The following is a 19,092-nucleotide window of genomic DNA, read 5'->3' as shown; positions in this document are numbered from 1 at the left end:
ATTGCATGCAAAAGGTCCCAGGTTCAGTCCCCAGCACCTCTAGATAACAGGATCTCAGGTAGCAGTAAAATGGGTACAATGCAATGACCATATAGGCATGTTAACAGCTGCCAGCCTGGATGTTTATATGGAAGCTCCATGTTCAGAAGCAGGCTACCTCTGAATACCAGTTTCTGGGGAGCAGTAATGAGAGAGAGGCTTCTTGCCTTCAAGCTCTGCTGGGGGAACTTCTGGATTTGCCTTTGACAGAAGTAGGTTGGCCGATTAGATGGATCTTCAGGGCTTCATTACATCAGAAGCTGCCTTACAGTCAATGTGATCGTTGGTCCTCCCATCTCACTACTGACTGGCAGCAGCTTTTCCCAGCCCTAATGGGAGATAGCAGGGATTGAACCTGAGACCTTCTGTATGCAAGACAGAGGCTCTACCACAGAGCTATGGTCCTTCCTCAGTTCTTAAGGGATGTGTTATCAGTGGGGTTTGGTGTCTCCCGTTCTTCCTGTTTTTAAGCACTCAACCTTTTTGTGCCCTCATTCCTCCAGCCCGGCCCTCGATGGGGCAGACTCCCGGGCACGGTTGGGTGTGAGGGGATAAATGACCACCCATCGCATTTTTGACAGTACCGTGCATGACTGCGCCGACTGAAACGAGAAAGTCAAGGGAAGGAGAGGAAAATGAGAAGGATTTTTTATCCCTCTCTCTTTTTAATCTTTGCTATGACCTTGTTCGTTGGAGGGGTCTTGGCTGCTTTAAAATTCTGATATGCAAATAGCTGATAGCTATAATCTATAATCCTCAACTTGGGAGCATTTACAGATGTAGCTGCCCATTCCACTTGACTCCCGGTCCTAGCAAGTGTGGCTCGTGGCGTCTTCCCCACCACCCTCTGGGAGTTTCCAGTTGCCCCCCAAAAGGGTGGGTTGCCTGTTCTGAATTGCGCCCCTGAAGTGAGAGTGAGGGGTGCAAAGTCCTGACAGATCCCAGTCTGTAGCACAAGAAGGTCTGTCCTGGTAACTCCTTGGAGAGTCGCTAGCTGGCTGTAGCTGAGCTTACAGCTGCAATTGTGAAAACGTCATCAGTGCGAACAGGGAAGGTGGTGGATATTCTCCTTCATGGAATTCTTTGCTATAAGACAGTCTTCCCCAACCTGGTGCCCTCTGGTGTTTGTGGGCTACAACTCCCAATGCTGGCTGGGGTGGATGGGAGTTGTAGTCCAAACCTCCCAGGGAGCACCAGGTTGTGGAAGGAGAGCTGGTGATGACCACTAAATTGGCTGCCTTTCGAGGGAGGTTGGCAAAGTCATGGAAGTGAGGTCTATCCGCTGCTGTCGTTTATGGCTAAATTGAACCCCATGTCCAGAGACTGTATACCTTTTTCAAACAGCTTCTGCAGAGCAACAGTGGCTGGGGCTGATGGGAGTTGTAGTCTGAAACATCTGGAGGGCACCAGGTTAAGGAAGGCTGTTCTAGCCTCATAGGGCACCCTTCCTGACCCGTTGGCTGGCCACTTAATCCCTAATAACTTCTGTGAAGTACCAGTAAGAAAATGTAACATCGGACATCCCCTTAAAGCTAGCAGCATGGAGATAACAAGCTGAAGTTGCCACCGTTTGGATCTAGATTTGTACGGTATAGAAAGATGTAGGACTCTGTGCAATTGAGAGATGTTTCCTGGATGCTGCTGGAGGGGGGGCACACCACAAGCCAGACTTGCTCTGATGGCTGTGTCCCTCTGCTGCAGCTTCTCTCACGCTGAGTGATAGTCATGCCTCGTGGATAGATCAAGCTCTGCACGCACCTTTTGAAAAGGGGAGAAATAATTGGGTTGCGCTGGGCCACCTTCCCAACCTGTAACTCAGCCTTGAGTTTTATTGTCCTATTTCCTTTTTATTGGCCACTTTATTTTCACACAAATATTCTGATATATCTGTGACCCCCTGAGCTTCTTTATGTGGGATCATCTGTCACTTTTTATTTCTTTTTGTCTCCCAGTAAAGAGCTTTTGCCATCAATTACAGGGGCTGCTTGTGGACTTTTTCCTCCCCAGTGAGTCAGAGGCAGGGAGTGCCACTGCTTTGGAGGTGCCTGAAGCTTCTTCTTGCTCTCTAAGCCCCCATCCCCTAAAACTTCTCATGAAATCTTGCAGACAAGCCCACAGGCATTACTGTTACCTACCCCACATATTTATTTGTTTAACTACCTTTCTGTCCCGCCTTTCTGGAACTCAAGGTGGCAGACGTAGGGGTTCTTGGGAGGTCTCCTATCAAGTCACTGACTTGGCCTAAACCTGCTTAGCTTCAGCAAGATTGCCACACATCTTGCCTTCAGAATACACCCCAAGACCCATTCCTGAAGTAGTCATTTGGGCCTAAAGAAAAAAAGGTGTTGCAGGGTAAACCTAACTTTTGTAAAGTTTCTCTGGATAATCTCCTGGAGGGGATTCTTAACTCACCATAGGCTAACAGATATGTGGCTCTTTATAAGGCTGCACTCTTGACTGGTATGCTGCTTCAGTATTGCTGGGCATGATTCAGCTAATGTTAAGCACTCTCAGGTAGCTCTGTTGTTTATTTAATTGTATTATTTTGAGCTATTTGATTGACTAAATTTGCATATACTTGCATGTGAGGAAAAAACTATTTCTAAAGGCACAAAAGCACATATTCTTTCATTTTAAATGATATGTGTGTTACAGCTGCCATCAACAAAGAGGCATCCCTACCCTTGTCTGTCACACAGAGGACACACCTGTTTTAAGATGGTGCTTTCCACCTGCAGAGTTTGTTTGTAAAAATAAATAAATAGTTGTTTTAAAAAATAATTTATTTTTAAATTTGCTGGCCAATTTAATCTAGGACACCTTTTTTTAATAGATTCAAATCCTGCCTGCGGCTGATGTGATTTGTAGCCTGAAACATCTAGAGAACATATAGAGGTTGGAAAAGGGCTGATCTAACCAATCATTCGACTAAAAGTTATAGCCTTCCTTGATTTGAACAGATATAAGCATCTGCTTAGCTTTCCCACCAAAATATGCAGGAGATTAAGGTGCTTAGCTCTGGGCTGGTTGATGTCCCAGTTGCGCTGGTCCTCAAAGCATTCCTAGGGTGAGGGTCATTATTTTCTCCCATTTTACAGATGGGGAAGGTAAGGCCAGATAATGATCCCGTGGCAGGAGAGGTGGGCCAGTGATTTATCCTTGATGAACTTGCTTTCTCAAGGTGCCTAGTGGGTCACATACGCCCCTGTGGTTAGAGCATCATAAAGAGGAGCCCAGCTGAATCACACCAAGGTGGGCTTACAGAGTCCAGCATCCTGAATTCCACTGAGGCCAAGCAGATGGCCCTGGGAAACGTCAAAGGAAATAAAATGTTTCCCTGGAACTTTCCCACCCAGCATGCTGTGCTGGAGGATAGACTGCCTCTGAACGTGCAGGTTTGACGTAGCTTGCATAAGTGATTGTCACCAATAAATCTCTCTTCCAGGAAAAGTCTTCTCCCCAGCAAGGCTCATTCCCAGCACACTCTGTTAGGAATTGGCTGCTACATAACAATCTGCCTGGCTGGATCCATAAATCTGTCCACCTTTCTGTTTCCAACTGTGGCTGGCCAGGTGCCCTTGGGGAGCTTGTGAGGAGGCCATCCCCCTTGAGGCTCATAGGATGAAGGTACCCCGCCACTGGAGCTGGAGGCTCCATTTTGCTGTTATAGCCAATAATTATGGATATAGTCTGAGCCATGCAGCCTCCAAAGGGAGACTGTTGCTATTGAATTAAAACAGCACACACTCTCCCCCCTCCCACTTCCCTGACTTTTATTTTTCCTCCAGCTCCCCCCCCCCGGGCTCCTTTCCTTTCTTTTCTTTTCTTTTTTTATCTGTGCTGTGACTCCTGTCTGAGTAATCTCTACCCGCCTGAAGTTTTCTCTGCAAACCTCAAGGTTTATTATCAGGCAGCACAGGGCAGTGCGAGGTGGGACGGCCCGTTCTGATGGACAGGGCAGGGTTGGCCACCATCTTCCTGATTATCTTTTGTGCTCTGTGTGTGTGTGTGTGTGTGTGTGTGTGTCTTCCCCTTCACATTGGTATGTGTGGGTGGGAAAAATTATTCCAGCTATTTTCCTTTATCGCTCAAAGCAGAGTTTTACACTAGATAGCCCTATTTGTTTTAGATTACTGTGCAGGAGGGGAGGGCCGGGTGGCAGGAGCCCATTGCATGCTGGGGCCAAGGCAGCCTTGATCCACGAAGCACATGACGTTTGGCAGAACATCCCAGACGCGGATGTGTTCCTTGCGTTCCGAGAGGGGTCTGCTTAAGAGCTGGCGTGGCGTAGCGGTTAAGAGGTTGTACTGGGACTGTCGAAGCCTGGGTTCAAAGCCCCGTTCATCCATGAAACTCGCCCTAACCTACCTTGCAGGGTTGTGGCGAGAGGAGAAGGAACAACGTAGGCTGCTCTGAATTCCTGAGAGGGAGGGCCTGCGGGCTAGAAAACTAAATCTATTATTATGATGGTTATTGTCATTATCATTATTATTTATAATTAGCTAATTAATTAAATGCAATGCTCTGAGACCCCCTTCCATGCTACTTTGGATGTTCTAGGGCAGCCTTTCCCAGCCTTTGAGTCCCCAGATGTTGCTGGGCTACATTTCCCATAATTCCTGGCCGTTGGCCATGCTGGCTGGGGCTGATGGGAGTTGTAGTCCAGCAACATCTGGTGACCCAAAGGTTGGGAAAGGCTGTTGTAGGGTTAAATGGCTCAGGGTGAAGCCGTGTGCCGTACTACTGGAGCAGAACCACTTAGGTAGGGGATTTTGATGGGAGGAGGGGAGAGGCAAGGTGGGTCATGCCGTCGCTGATAAGGCAGCGTAAAACAGAAGAAAAGGCCGTGAAGAGTCCCTCCTTTTATTAGACACAATAACACGCACCCTGGCAGGGGAGATAGGATCACGCTTCATTCCAGGCCTGAATACACCGCCCTTGCTGCCAGGATATGATCAGGCCCTCCAGAGCCCATCTCCCTATTGTCCCTTCTCCTTGGAGCTGATGGTATCAAAGACCAGCCGGCCAGCACTCCGGTTTATGAGAAATTCTCTAGAGGGGTGTATGGGGAGGGTGGATGCAGGACAGCAAGGGGGCTGAGTGGGTGGGATAAACAAATGGGACCTGGTGTGGAGGACAAAAGTGGGGGGGGCTGAGGAATGTTGGGGCATTGGGCTGTCAGGGGCGCTCAAGAACTGGAGAGGAGAGTAAGAGCTGGACTATGAAGGTGAACCCAGAGAGCGATTGGGCAGGCTGTCACTGTGTAAGAGCATAAGAAGACCCCTTTGGGGACAGGCCAGAGGGGGCCCATCTCATCCGGCATCCTGTTTTCGGGGTGGCATGCCAAATGTCCCAACGGGAAGCCAACAGCGCAATAGCAGGGCTCTCTCCACCTGCAATTCCCTGCATGTGTGTGAACGCTTTTGTCTACGTGTGGGTACCCGGCAACACTGCCCTCGGGTCTCCCCACTGCTCTGGGGGGAAGGGTTCATGCCACAGGGCAAGTGGTGGCTTTCACGTCGTGGCAAGCTTACCTCTCGGAAATGATCCTCTCTGTACTTTCACCCATCAACAAGGGAGGGTCATTCTGAACTAGCATGCTTGCCAACCCTTGCCTGTGGAGGCTGGGTCCCCCTCTTTCTCATAATGGCCAGCCATGGTTGCCCATTGGGATCCAAGCACAGCTGTTTGGGAGGCTGCCGCTTTGTAGCGGATTCAGCACCGTGGCCATAGTTCTCCTCCCTTCAGTGGCTCTTGTCTTTTCTCCCTTGTTGCCCCTTAGGCCTTGAACTAGGCCAGGGGCAGCCAGCGAGCACATCGCCCTCCAGATGTTGCTGGACTCCTGCTCCCATCTGCCCCAGCCAGCATGGCTAGTGGTTAAGGACATGGATGTTGAAGGACTCTGACAGGAGCAGAAATTGCTCATGTTCTCCCTTATTTGTCCCGCATCCAGAAACTAAATCAATCCAGTGAATACATTTGGTATTCTGCTGTGGTGGTTTTCAGTCTGCAGATGATACGTAATTGATTACATGCACATATACATTTATACTGCATTTCCTTTGCATTAAAATGAATAATTCAGTAATGAAGTACTGATTACAAAGAAGTCCACCACAGCAGACAGAGAGCTGAATAACGTAGTTTTTATCATAAACTGAACTGCAGTGGAACAGAAACAATGCTGCAAGCAGTCAATTTGAGAGAATAGAAATCGATGCCTTTTTAGATTCCTAGGATGATGGGAGATGAAGTCCAGCAATATCTGGAGGGCAACACATTGGCTACCCCGAATGAGGTAATGCTGCCTCTTCCTCTTTCTACAAGCCCCTCTTTGAGATGGAATTTTTCCACAAAGCCTTCAGCACAAACCTCATTCAGCTTGCTTTCAGTGGGGGTTGAAATGGAAGTACATGTTCCAGAAGGGAATACTTGTTTTTCCTTTTTCCCGATTGCCTCTATTTTCCTCCTCCTTCCTCTGTTACCTCCCCCTGTCAAATTTTAGATTGAAAGCTCCATGGGTCAGAGATCCATCTTATTATGCTGTGAAAGGCCATGCACATTGACTGGGCTTCATAAATAACAATAAAGAGAGCAACAATAATAGTAAAAGTAGCTATGGACAGCAGAGAAATTCTATTCCAATCACATTTAAAGGTGAATCTATCAAATTTGCACTTTTCAAAACAATGCGAGAACTGAAATGCAGCAACCCTTTGAAATTCGCGCAGATCCAAATTTTGCGATGCTGCTGTGCCACTAAATAGCGTTTACAGAAATGCATATGTTAGGGGAAAGTATGCATCAAAATTAGTATTTGAGTGAAAATAACATACAAAGTGCATTCTATTAGGAAAATTGTTTTGCCAAAGTGTGTATATTAGTCAAAACTATGCACAAAACGTGTTTATTAGAAGAAATTTGCACTAAAAATGCTGATGAATTTTCCAGAGGTTTTTTTTTTTTTAAATGCACATTGCTGCAGAAATCCTTCTACCCTAGCTGCTACTATCCCACTACCAAAAGCTACGGCCACATCTACACTCCAGAAGTAAATTATTTTCAAACTCGTTTAACCTTTATGACTTCCTCCAAAGAATCCTGTGAATTGTAGCTTGGATGGGGAAGAGGGGGTGCAAAAATTGTATGAGCGACTCCTCAGCTCTTTCCGCCCCCAAATTCCTTTTTTGTGGTACTGAGATGGGTTTGAAACTGGTTTATATTTCAAGCATAGACGTGCCCTTTGCCACACAGAATTTGGATTTCAGCGCCTTCCCCTCCTCGCAGAGGGCTACTCCACATCTTGGCATATTAAAATGGTTGCGTAGATCACCCTTAGCCTGCAGAAAAGAGTGTGTGGACAGGATTGTGCCCTAGACAGGCACGAAACCAACCTGTAGCCAAAAAGACTCGCTGGTGCTTTCTCTCTCTCTCTCTTTGTCTCTCTCTTTCATCCTGTATCTGACCCTTTGCCTAAAACAGTTGCCTTTGAGGTTGGGGGAGGGGAGACAGGCCCAGGTTGCTCTACAGGATTGGTAAGAGCCTCCTCCATTAATGGGGTCAGGGTTTGCGGCGATAAAGATTTGCTGTTGTTAACTGTGTCAAAAAATCAATAAATCCCCAGCGATGCTTGGCTGCGATAGGAGAGGAAGAAATCCCCGCTAGCCAGCTAAATGGCGGGGGATGGGGATGTGCTGGCTGTGAGGTGGGGGGGTGGGGAAGCTCTGGGGTTAGAGGAGACCCTACAGAAGAGGAGGGGGGTCTGAGGTATGTGAACCGGCAGCCCCACGCCCCCTGTGAGGCAGGCCTTGGTTTCAAGTGACATTTTGAAATGTAGAGGGACGGTGATGACTGGGTGCCCATGGAGGGCAGCCTGGAGGCTCAGCTGCCTGGAGGCCAAGGTGAGGGGCAGGGCAGAACTCTGAGGACTGTTCCTGTTGCTGGAGGGAAGGCGGGACGGATAGGGGATGGGCTGCATCTTGCTGCGCCCTGCCGCCGCTCAAGCTTACAGAGGTGCGACGGGGCTCTCTTTCAGATAATTGGCAAGCTGGAGCAGCCTCTTGCCTCTCCCAGCTGTGGCTTCCTGTCTTCTTCAAGCCACCTTTGGTGAGGAGCACAAATGCTGAAGTTTGGTGGCCCTTTTTTCATTGTCCAGACGGCTTTTTTTTTTCTGTTCACAGTTAATAGGCAGAAGATAACAATTTGCCCACAAGGCCCAAGGTTAGCTCTTGGTTTGCAAGAAATTGACAGGAGGAGTGGTGTGTTCTTTCCAGGTGAATTCTGCAGCTGTGCTGTGAGTTCTGCAGCACAATTGTGCATCTTTTAGGGTCCCTTCTCTTCTGAGGATCCCGGATTCTTTAGGCCCTACCTGGGAGACCAGGGTTCGAATCCCCACATAGCCATGAAGCTCCCTGGGTGACCTTGGGCCAGTCACTGCCTCTCAGCCTCACGAAAACCCTAGTCATAGGGTCGCCATAAGTCGGAATCGACTTGAAGGCAGTATATTTACATTTAGGCAAGTGGGGAATCTGCCAGGAGCATGAGGGAGCAGCAGGGAAGGGCGGACCTCTCCATGCCCCTCTTCCTTTTCCCTTCGTCTAATTTTAACACCCAACAGCTCCTTTGTTATTCTCAAGGCTCCCCTGATTACTTGAGCATCCGAGCGGGCAAAGCTGGATAATCTCTTTAGCCCCTTCGGAGAGATTTTCTTTTGTGCAGGAAGGTGAAGTGTAAAGACGTTGCTTGTGCGCAGCTTAAAAATGCTCCCCAATCGCCCCCTTCCATCTTATCGGCCTGGTGCAATCACGCATCATTTCACTAGTTGAGTTGTCAGAGTTTTTAAATATATATAATTCCTTCTGCCTTGTGTCTGAACCTTCTTCAAGGAAAACAGTCTTTTTTTTTTAACACATTTTATTTCTTCTTTGCCATACAAATATCAGCACAGTATAAAACAGTACATAGCAAGCAAAGAAAGAAAGAAAAAAGAAAGCATTATTCACATTGTTACATATGAAGATTCCTTTTTGTGCTAAATGCCCTCGTTAAATAATTGTTCTCTTTTCCACTCTGAGTTTTTTTGACAAACATCTTCTTGGTCCATTTCAGTCAGCTTCTGTCGGAGCCAGGCAGGTGCTCACAAGCTTGGGTACATTAGCATTGGCCAGCTCTTGTGTCTAGGCCCCAGCTTTAGTTACCCTTGGGGTATACTTCCTCTGAATGTGGAGGTTCCACTTTTAGCTATTATGTCTTAATATTAATAGTTATTATTAATAATATTAATTAATACTGGATCAGGAGAAGTTTCTTTCTCCCTCTCTCATAACAGGGTTCATCTGATGAAATTTGTTGTGCAGTAGGTCTTAGGATGGGCATAAAGCAAGTTCATCTTTGCACAGCCCATAATTAAGTGGTGGAATTCCCCACCACAAGATGTGGCGACAACCACTAGTTCACACTATTCATTTAAAGCAGTATTATATCACTTTAAACTGTCCTGACTTCCCCCAAAAATCCTGGGAACTGTAGTTTGTGAAGGGTGCTGAGAGTTTTTAGGAGAGCCCTGTTCCCCCTCAAAGAGCTACAGTTCCCAGAGATTCATGGGAAGAGGGATGGATTGTTAAACCACTCTGGGCACTGTATCTCGTAGGGAAATAGAGGTCTCCTAGCAACTTTCATCACCCTTAACAAACTACAGTTCCCGGGATTCTTTGGGGAAAGCCCTGCCTGTTTAACAGTAGTATGATAGCTGCTTTAGTAGTGTAGTCTAGATGGGATCATAATGTGGATAATGCTGGTCTTTTCTTTTGGGGTGGGATCCCAGCCCAGAGAGAGACCACAGTGGAGAGAAAGCAAAAATAATTTTGCTCGTGCTTGTTTGGGTGAGGAGGCCACAGTAGCTGAGAATGTCTTATTTCTATTCTAGAGGAATGAACTCAGGATGGAAATAAGTTATTCACAATTCTCAGCTGGCACTTTGGGGTTGGGGGAGAAAATTTCCCATTACATTTTTCCCATTTCACTGTTAATACTACAATTCTCGTCTTGTTTCTTAGTTGTCATCCTTGAAAACCTTTTATCCTCAGCAGACACACCATAGGGCCACTGGCCTGTCTCTACCCACTTCCTAGTTCCTCTCTCATTTTATTAGGCGCTTCTCCAGGCAGTGCTTTTTCACCCACAGCATCTGTTCCTTGGATCAGGCATAAATAAAAGCTCTAGTTCCACCTGCCAAAGTATCTTTAAAAAACAAACACACACCAGTGCAATGCATTGCAATGCACTTTGATGACGTTCAGTTGGCTGTAATGCATTTTGTAGGTATGGTGAGAAAGAAGGAGGAATTAATTATGATAATAGAATGAATATTCTATATAATCTATTAATATAAATTAATATAAAATATAATCTATTTTTATATTGTTTTAACTGACTTCTATTTTAAAAATTTTAGTTTATTGATTTTATTAGAATTGTCATCAATGTATAATTGTTGTGCTTAAATTTTCTAATGTATTTTACTGACCATGTGGTCGAATAAACTGTCATTCATTCTATGATAATGCTCCCATACTGAATTTAAACAGTGAGTAAGATGTTCAAGGGGGAATGGGTAGCAAGACTTTTGTCACTGCAACTTGACAATGTACCCTGTGGCAGTTCTAACTGCATGATAAGTTGGTTCTCTGTTGCTTCCAGTTAAACACTGAATTCAGGATTGCCATATCACTTCCCCTTATCTTGTCCTGTGGTCTGAAGTCCGCTTGGTGCCATCCTTGCAAACCAAACAGCCACCAAACTCCCACAAGGAGGCAGTCGTGTTTGCATGAGGAGGGAACCCTTTTTCTCACACACAAAGTTTATCAGAGCTGGCCCTTTTTAGGTTTGGAAAAGCAAAATAGTTATCTGAGGGGTAGAAATGTGCAAGATCAAAAGTGGCGCAGAGGGAATGTATAAGAGGAAATGATTCTCTCTTACAGTTTAATAAGTCGGTCATTCCCTGAAAGCTGATTGGCATTGAGGTGAAGTCCAGCGAAGAGAAGGACTTGTGGAACTCCAGGCCACAGGATCTTGCAATGGGCTAAATTAGGTGACATACTTGCATCAATGGTGGGTAGAGCTGCATGTGGAGCTGGCCACATTAAGTCAGAAAAATCACAAGTAGAATTTATTTCAGACTCCTAAAAGGCTGGTCGTGCATGGGCCATTCCATGCTACTTATGGAAGCCCCCAGATTCCGTCCCCAATGGCATCTCCAGGTACGGCTAGGAGAGACTACTCCCTGAGACCCCAGAGAACCACTGCCAGTCAGTGTAGACAGTACTGAGCTAGATGGAGCAATGGCCTGACTCAGTATAAGGCAGATTCCTATGTTCCAAGTGGCCTCTGTTTGCCCACTTTCAGAACGCAGAATTGCCGAGCTATCTAGACTTGGAGTGGCAGGTCTGAGTTGTTCCTCATCTCCTGCAACCCTAGCCATTGTGGCTGAGATCCTCCTTACGCTGCCTGAGAGGCACCCCAGGGGACGGAAGCTTTTTCAGACAGCGTCCCTTGCCTTATTTTCTTTTTTCCCTCCATTCCTTTTGTAACTTTATTATCACAAGCACACAGGCTGATACCAGCCCAATTTGGTTAATGATCCCGAAGATAAGAATTATTCCGATAACTTCCAGGCCAGCTGGCTTGCGGGAGCCAATCGGATGCCGGCTTTGCCAGGAAACTGATGGGGAGATAAGATAAGGGAGGAATTGTATTAACCTGCAGGGTGGTGAAACTGAGCGCCAGCACCGCTGATCCCAAGATTAAGGGCAGCTAGGCGCGGGCGCACACAGAGCAAGCGGGCGGGGGGGGGAGAGGAAAAATGGACTTTGTTCCTTGTGATAATCTGCAAGATTGTTTTGACCATTACCTAGGCTGGGCCCGGCTCTTATTAATAGACACGTCATGGTTTCCTTTTCTTTCTGGATGGGGCTCCAAGAGACAGGGTGTGCGTGTGTAAACTTGTGGGGTGTCTCAAATGAGTGCGGCACCTCCTGTTTTCCTGTACCATTGTGGGATTTTATGCACCCATGTGCAATCGCTCTGCCTCTCAGTCTCTCATGCAGTCTGCATAAGGCTTTATGGGTAGAAGTGGATGCCCTCAAGTTAGCATCAGTTTGGTTCAGGTAGCATTTTAATGCAAACTTACCCAATTTGCCGTTCCTGAAACAATGTGTGGACTGAAACATACATATTTTCTAAAATTCACACTTCTGTGAATTTTTCAGTGCAGTTTTCCAACCAAAAAAAGTATATATTGGGGAAAGTGTGCATAAGAATGTTTTTATTAGTGAAAATAATATACGATCATTATTTTAGGAGAAATTGTGTGCAAAAAAGGGTATATTAGTAAAAATTGTATTCAAAAATACCTCTGCTAGGGGAAATAGCCCCTCGAAAAGTGATGAATTTTCATGAGGACCTTTTTTTTTAAGTATTTAAATTGATGTGGAAATGTGGGGAGTGGAGATTAAGGCTGGAAAAATTAGAAAGGGAGGGAAAGCAAAATCGACAGATTTGTCCATCCCTCTTAGCTCCATGAGTCCCTGGAAGCCTCTCAGCACTTGAGTGCATCTTTGCCAATCTTCCACCAGGCCCAGACAAGTTTGCCGAAGGCCACATTCATACAATCAGTTTCTCCAGTGCACATCTGATGTCTGTGAGGATGTGACTGCTGGGTTGCTGTTTATATAGCGTTGTTCTTGCGCATGGAGCTCACCGATGCACAAGGTGCATGCTTGCATACAAACTTTAGACTTTAACCTTCTCTCCTGTCTAATGGGGGATGAAGCTGAGCCAATGGAAGGTGTACGTGCCTAGGCTTTGTTTTTCAGTTGGGAATAAAGGCGAAGGGGTTAAGCCAGAGGCAGGGCCGGCTCTTCTGTTAAGCAGAGTGAGGCAGCTGCCTCAGGTGGCAGATACTGACGGGCAGGGAGTGGAAAGAGATGGATGGGCCATGTGTTTTGCCCCTGTGCCCCTTTAGCTACCCTGCTGGCTTCAGGGGCACTGCAGAATGTTGCCAGGGTCAAAGTAAGGTTCCACTGCCAGTCTGGTCAGCTTCGATGTATGCAATGGGGGAAGGTGCCATCTTATCCTGCAGCTCAGGCAGGAAAATTACTTGGGCCAGCCCAAGCCAGAGACGTCAAGACAGAAAAGAGAAGGAGTACCAAACAGATGTTTGGGGCAGTGGCGGCTGGTGTTTCCATGTCAGTTGGGCAGTGGAATCCACTCCGGGTTTTAATCTGAACTTCAGCACCTTGGACAACGTCATGAAAGTTTGGACTAAAACCCGGAGCAGATTCCACTGCCCCGCCGACATGGAGCCACCAACTGCTACTGGTTTGGGGTCCAGTCCTTCAGAACAGGCAGGGAGAAAGAGTGGGGACTTTTGAGAAGGTCAGAGTATGTATGCAATCCTCCAGTCATTGGGAGGCATAGGAAGGTGCCTTATCCTGAGTCAGACTGAAGGCCGATCTGGTCTAGTATGGTCAACACAGGCTGGCAGAGTGGCTCTGCAGGATTTCAGACAGGAATCTTCCCCATCTTGGTGGAGTACCTGCTTTGCATGCAGAAGGTCCCTGGTTTAATCCCCACCGGCATCTCCAGGAAAGGCTAGTAAAGATTCCCTGACTGACATCCTGGAGAGCTGCTGCTGGTCACTGCAGACAGTACAAAGCTAGATAGACCAATGGTCTGACTCAGGGTAAGCTTCCTCAGTTCCTATGTTGTTGTTATGTGCCTTCAAGTCGCCTAGCATTTGGGATTGGACCAGGGGACCTTTTTCATGCAAAAGCAGGTGCTGCCCCCGCTGAGTTATGACCTTTCAAGCACGTTTCCATACTGCTGAACAGGATTATTATTTTTTTTAAAAGAGAGCAATGTTGGGGTGCACCAAAGCTGTTTTGTCCCAGGAACAGCAGGAAAAGACACAGAAATAAATACCAATTCAAACGAGGAATCAGATATTTCCCAATAAAAAGTACTGCAACAATGACAGCCGTGTTGCTGCTGCTGTTGTTGTTGATGATGATGATCAGGAAAGGCTTCTTACAAACGAGAAGGCCTTTACTTGGTGCAAGGTGGGTTGGTGGATTTCTTCTGACAAGGGATTCTGTAGGGCTTAAGAACATAAGAAGAGCCTGGATCCTGTTCTCACAGTGGCCAGCCAGATGCCTACAGAAAGACTGCAAGCAGGACCCCAGTGCAAGAGCACCCTCCCCACTCCAGCAACTGGAGTTCAGAGGCGAATGCTGCCTCCGACAGTGGAGGGAGAACATCGCCATGATGGCTAGTAGCCTTTTATCCTCCATGAATTTGTCTAATCCTTTTTTAACGCCATTTACAGACAGTCCAACAGCTGGTATAGCCCAGTGGGGAGGAGAGCCTGGCTGGGAGTCCAGAGTCTGTGAGTTCAAATCCCCACTCATGTCTCCTGGGTGTCAAGGGCCAGCTAAAGATCACCCCCACAGGGAGTGGCTCAGGGGCTATGTGCCCTGCCCCCTGTGCAGCCGTGGGCAAGCGGCAGAGTCCCAAGGAGCCCAGTTGCCCCCCAGCTGGCAGTTGCGGACAGGAAGGGGCTGGCTTGTGCAGCTGTGGCAAGCTGAGCAGGCCCTAGCCAGCTGAGGAGAACTAGCCTCAGAGGGAGGCAATGGTAAGCCCCCTCTGAATACCCTATTCATAGGGTCGCCATAAGTCGGGATCGACTGGAAGGCAGTCCATTTCATTTCCACAGACAGGCCAAGCAACCTCAACTCTCTGACAAACAGATGCCCATATGTCAGACGCACATAAGTTTGGCACACTGGTGGCACCGTGTGCATCTTTTTAGCCACAGTCCGAAAGGCGAGGCACTTTCAACAGTGACCGTAGCCCTGAGCTATCGTAGCCATGGACAGATCTCGAGAAGCAAGCGGGTCCCACTTTCAGCTGCCGACAGTTCTGCCTTGCTATCCAGTGGGTGGGAGTCGGCTTGGCTTTTCCTGGGCAAGTGGGCTTCCTGTGCTGGCGGGCTTGTTGGCAGGGAGTGGGAGGGCAACTGGAGAGCCCGCTGGCCCTCGGTGGTGTGGTTGGGTTCCTCCTCTGCTGTGCTTAGTTTCCATCTTGCTTTCCCGGAGCTGCCCTCTGGCATCCGCCTTGGCTGCTTTCATCAAGGGGAGTAGTTCCTGTTATGTCCTTTTTTGCAAAATCCGGCAGGGACGGAGGGAGGGAAGCGGCTCGGCGTGCCCTATTTTTGTCCCCTTGCATCGGGAACGGTTGCTTTCTTTTATCAGTGGCTGCGTGTTTTCTCTGGTGGGGATTGATACACAGAAGATGGAGTGCTCTGACATGGAAAGTGTCAGGCAAAGGCTCTTATCTTGGAGACATGGTCGCCTGACCCAAACGCAACTGATTAGCCAGCAAGAAGCCGGAGGGGGCAGGAGGAAGGGTGGCAGTTGGGCACAAAACAAGTTTGTTTGCCAAGCTGGAGAGAATGTGCTCTTGAAGGCAGCACCTTCCCTTGAGAGTCCCTACAGAGAGGAACCTTTTTCTGTAGGGTAGGGCTGAGTGATCCGAAATGGGGAATTCCACCCCCTCCCTCCTTCCAGACACAAGTGCTGCATTTCAGTAGAGGCCACCCTGCTTCAGGCAAAGGGCTGTAGCTCAACATCTCCTTTGCTTGCTGAAGGTTCCAGGTAGGGCTGGGGAAAGTCTCCTGCCTAAAAGAGTGTGTGTGGTGTCATGGCTAGAGTGCTGGACTAGGGTCCGGGAGACCACGGTTCAAATCCTGACTTGGTTGTGAAGCTTGGCGGGGTAACCAGTCACAATCTCTCAGCCTAACCTACCTCACAGGGTTGTTGGGAGGATAAAATGGAGAGGGAGCAGAACCATGTATGCTGCCTTGAGCTCCTTGGAGGGAAAGTGGGATGTAAATTATTATTATTAGTAGTAGTATTTATTACATTTTTATACCCATAGCTGAAGCTCTCTAGGCGGTTTACAGCAATGTAAATGTAGCAATAACATTAATAAATATAAATAAAACCCTGAAGAAAATGCCCATGCTGGCTGGGGCTGATGGGAGCTCTAGTCCAAAGCATCTGAAGAGCACCAGATTGACAAAGGCTGCTTTATAACCATATTGGCAGAACTTGACTGGACCAACAGAGGCATGTCTTTTTTTAAAAAAATGCTGGGAATAGGATGATCTGTGTGAAGCAACCTGAATGGAGGCTTCCTCTGATCACATGCAGAGTGTCTTTCCTTCACTATAACCAGCCTGTAAAAATGCATGAAGCAGCGGCAGAGATTCTTACTGTCGCACTTTTTCTTGTGATGGAAATGTAAATAGGAGCCGTCCTAGTAAGATGTTGCCAAGTGCATGAAAAAGAATTTAAAGGAGTGTTCAAGGGACAGTGGCTCCCCAGTCCCCTGTCCCTGTGCACAGGACTTCTCTGTCCTTGCACATACTGGCTTCCCAGAGCAGGCTAGAAAGGATGCGACTGGGAATCAGCTGCTGTGTCCAAAGACCAGGAAGGGAGGAAATGGCTTCATCCTCTTCTTCTGGGCTTCCTGGAGCCATCTAGCTAGCTGCTGTTAGAAACGTAATGGCCACTAGTCACAATGGCTAGATGTTATCTCCAGGACCAGAGGCCGTATGTCGCCAAATGCCAGTTGGTGGAGAGCAACTGCAGGAGAGAGGGCTATTGCCCTCATGCCCTGCTTGGGGACTTCCCCGAGGTAGGTCTGATTGGCCACTGTGGAGACACAGGATGCTGGACTAGCTAGCTCTGAACCAGTGGGGCTCTTTTTCTGCAGGTTGAATCCTTCCACCATGTGCACAAGGCCAGCTTGGGAACTGAGGATTTTGCTGAAGCTGCTCAGAGCATAGAGGTTCTCCAGCAATGGTCTCCCCGCCCCTCTTCTCTGATAAGCGTTAGGACGCAGGGACCTTTGCCTCCCTGTCCACCCCGGTGCATTTGATGTGTTTTGGTGGAACGAGCAGTCTGATTTCAAGGCCTTTTTTCCCACGCAAGGAGTTGGATCTGGACCCTTGCCAGCCTCCCTCCTGTGCCTCTGTCCATCTCTCCCTAGGAACACCAAGCTGCAGAGCTTTGCTAGTTGGGGGGGGGGAGTGGAGAGAGAGAGAGAAAGAAAGAAATGCAATGCCTACTACCCCTTTTTCTACTTTCAGAGGCTCCCACTTAAGATCCATCCGAGTATTGCTTAGCTGCCATCTTATCTGTCTGCTGAAAGATGAAGGTGCAGCTAAAACATTTTAGGCCAGACTTCCCAGCCGATTTTACATGTTATCTACCCCATTAAACCGAGAAGCTTATCGGACCATCAAGGCCATTACAGCTCAAAGCCGTCTCCACTGAGGGCCCTAATGAAGCGAAATAGAGACTCCCTTTTTGATGGAGAGATGCCAGCAAGCTTTGATCCATCCTGTGTTGCAGCTCCACACAAAGCAACGGGAGAGGGCCTCCATGGATGAGGTGATGCCAGGGGCGGGCAAATCCATCAGTTTAGGATTTTGACAGTTTCTCAGCTGTAAGTTCAGATCTCCACATTTCCACATCATTTTGGTGTGTGTGTGTTTAAAATCTTCATGAAAATGATTTGGCATTTCAGTGTGAAATTTTCCTAATGTCCACATTTTTTTCGGAGCAATTGCCCCCAATACAATGCATTTTTGCATCTTACTTTCATAGTATATGCATTTTTATGAGAGCCAGTGTGGTGTAGTGGTTAAGGTGTTGGACTACGACCTGGGAGGCCAGGGTTCGAATCCCCACACAGCCATGAAGCTCCCTGGGTGACCTTGGGCCAGCCTCAGAGGAAGGCAACAGGAAACCCCCTCTGAATACCGCTTACCACGAAAACCCTATTCATGGGTCGCCATAAGTCAGAAACGACTTGAAGGCAGTCCATTTCCATTTTCATGAACACTTGACCCTTGTGTATGCTTTTTTGTGTACATTAGCTGGCTGGAAAAGTGCACTGCAACATTGGGGAAAATGCAAATTTTGAAGGATGGCTATCTTTCAGTTCATGTATTGTTTTGGAAAGTACATTTGCGATTAAATAAGAACTGAAGTTTCCCCCCAGCCCTGGGTGACGCCCACCCAGGGAAAATCCAATGTTTCTTGAGACTCTGGAGGTGTAATGGAGGCTGTCATAGCTGCAAATACAATATCTTTCCTTTGACCGTTAGTGAGGCTAAACAAACCATAGCGTAGGGTGAGAGATGGTTGTGTAAATCTGTGTTTACTCCCATGCACCCATCCGGCACCACCTGTGTCTCATGTCTGAAACATTAAATAGCTAGCTTGCAGGGCCCACGGAGTTGCCACTCACAAAACAGCCAGATGTTCCAGCAGATAAAAGATGACCTGCCCAGTCCCTCACACCTTTTCAGGAAACACATTCCTGCTCTTTTGTTGAAGACCCTTTGGGATCCACCCGACTGTTGCTTGATATTGCCAGAATGACCTGGAAATCTGACGTTTAAGCAAGGGTGGGCATGTAGGCACCCCATGTTTAGCTGGAGCAAAGCTCCACCTTTGGGCCCACAGGCCAAAATTTGCCAAAGGAACATGGGTAGGAGGGAGTATCAGAGGATGGGAGGGGGAATATCCAGAACCGGCGCAGCCCCTCTGGATATTCTTGTTCAAGTCGTTGATAGCAGTGGTAAATGTTGAAGTGCAGGAACTCATCACAATAGCTGGCAAAGAAGTGTTGCCATTTCAACTGCTAGTGTGAAGCAGGAACCCTATCAAAGGAAAAGAAAGAAGTATCCAGCCTCTGCTTATTTTCCTCATTTTCAGAGCTCCTCTATGCTGTCTGTCACAAACAAACTTGGAAGCCTCATTTTCACCTCATCTCCTTGCCGGAATGAGGAGGTTCCATCCGTTAGCCACCCAGTGCTCCATCAGTTGATGTCCTTGCTGCTACTCTGGAGCAGCCCTCTTCCACATTCCCACTCCGCTGGCTGATGACAGGCATTGTGGGAACAGCATTGACCAGCCATTTCTG

General features: G+C 47.6%; 1 protein-coding gene across 10 annotated transcripts in view; it reads left to right on the top strand.

Annotated features, from left to right (window-relative positions):
• ZFPM1 (zinc finger protein, FOG family member 1) overlaps window positions 1-19,092 on the top strand; it is a 133,671-nt gene that overhangs the window by 90,192 nt on the left and 24,387 nt on the right. The window lies entirely within an intron of this gene.

Source organism: Rhineura floridana, chromosome 13 (assembly GCF_030035675.1).
Source record: "Rhineura floridana isolate rRhiFlo1 chromosome 13, rRhiFlo1.hap2, whole genome shotgun sequence".
NCBI classification, from domain to species: Eukaryota; Metazoa; Chordata; class Lepidosauria; order Squamata; family Rhineuridae; genus Rhineura; species Rhineura floridana.
The sequence above is the reverse complement of the archived record's forward strand: the minus strand, read 5'-3'. Positions and strand labels throughout refer to the sequence as shown.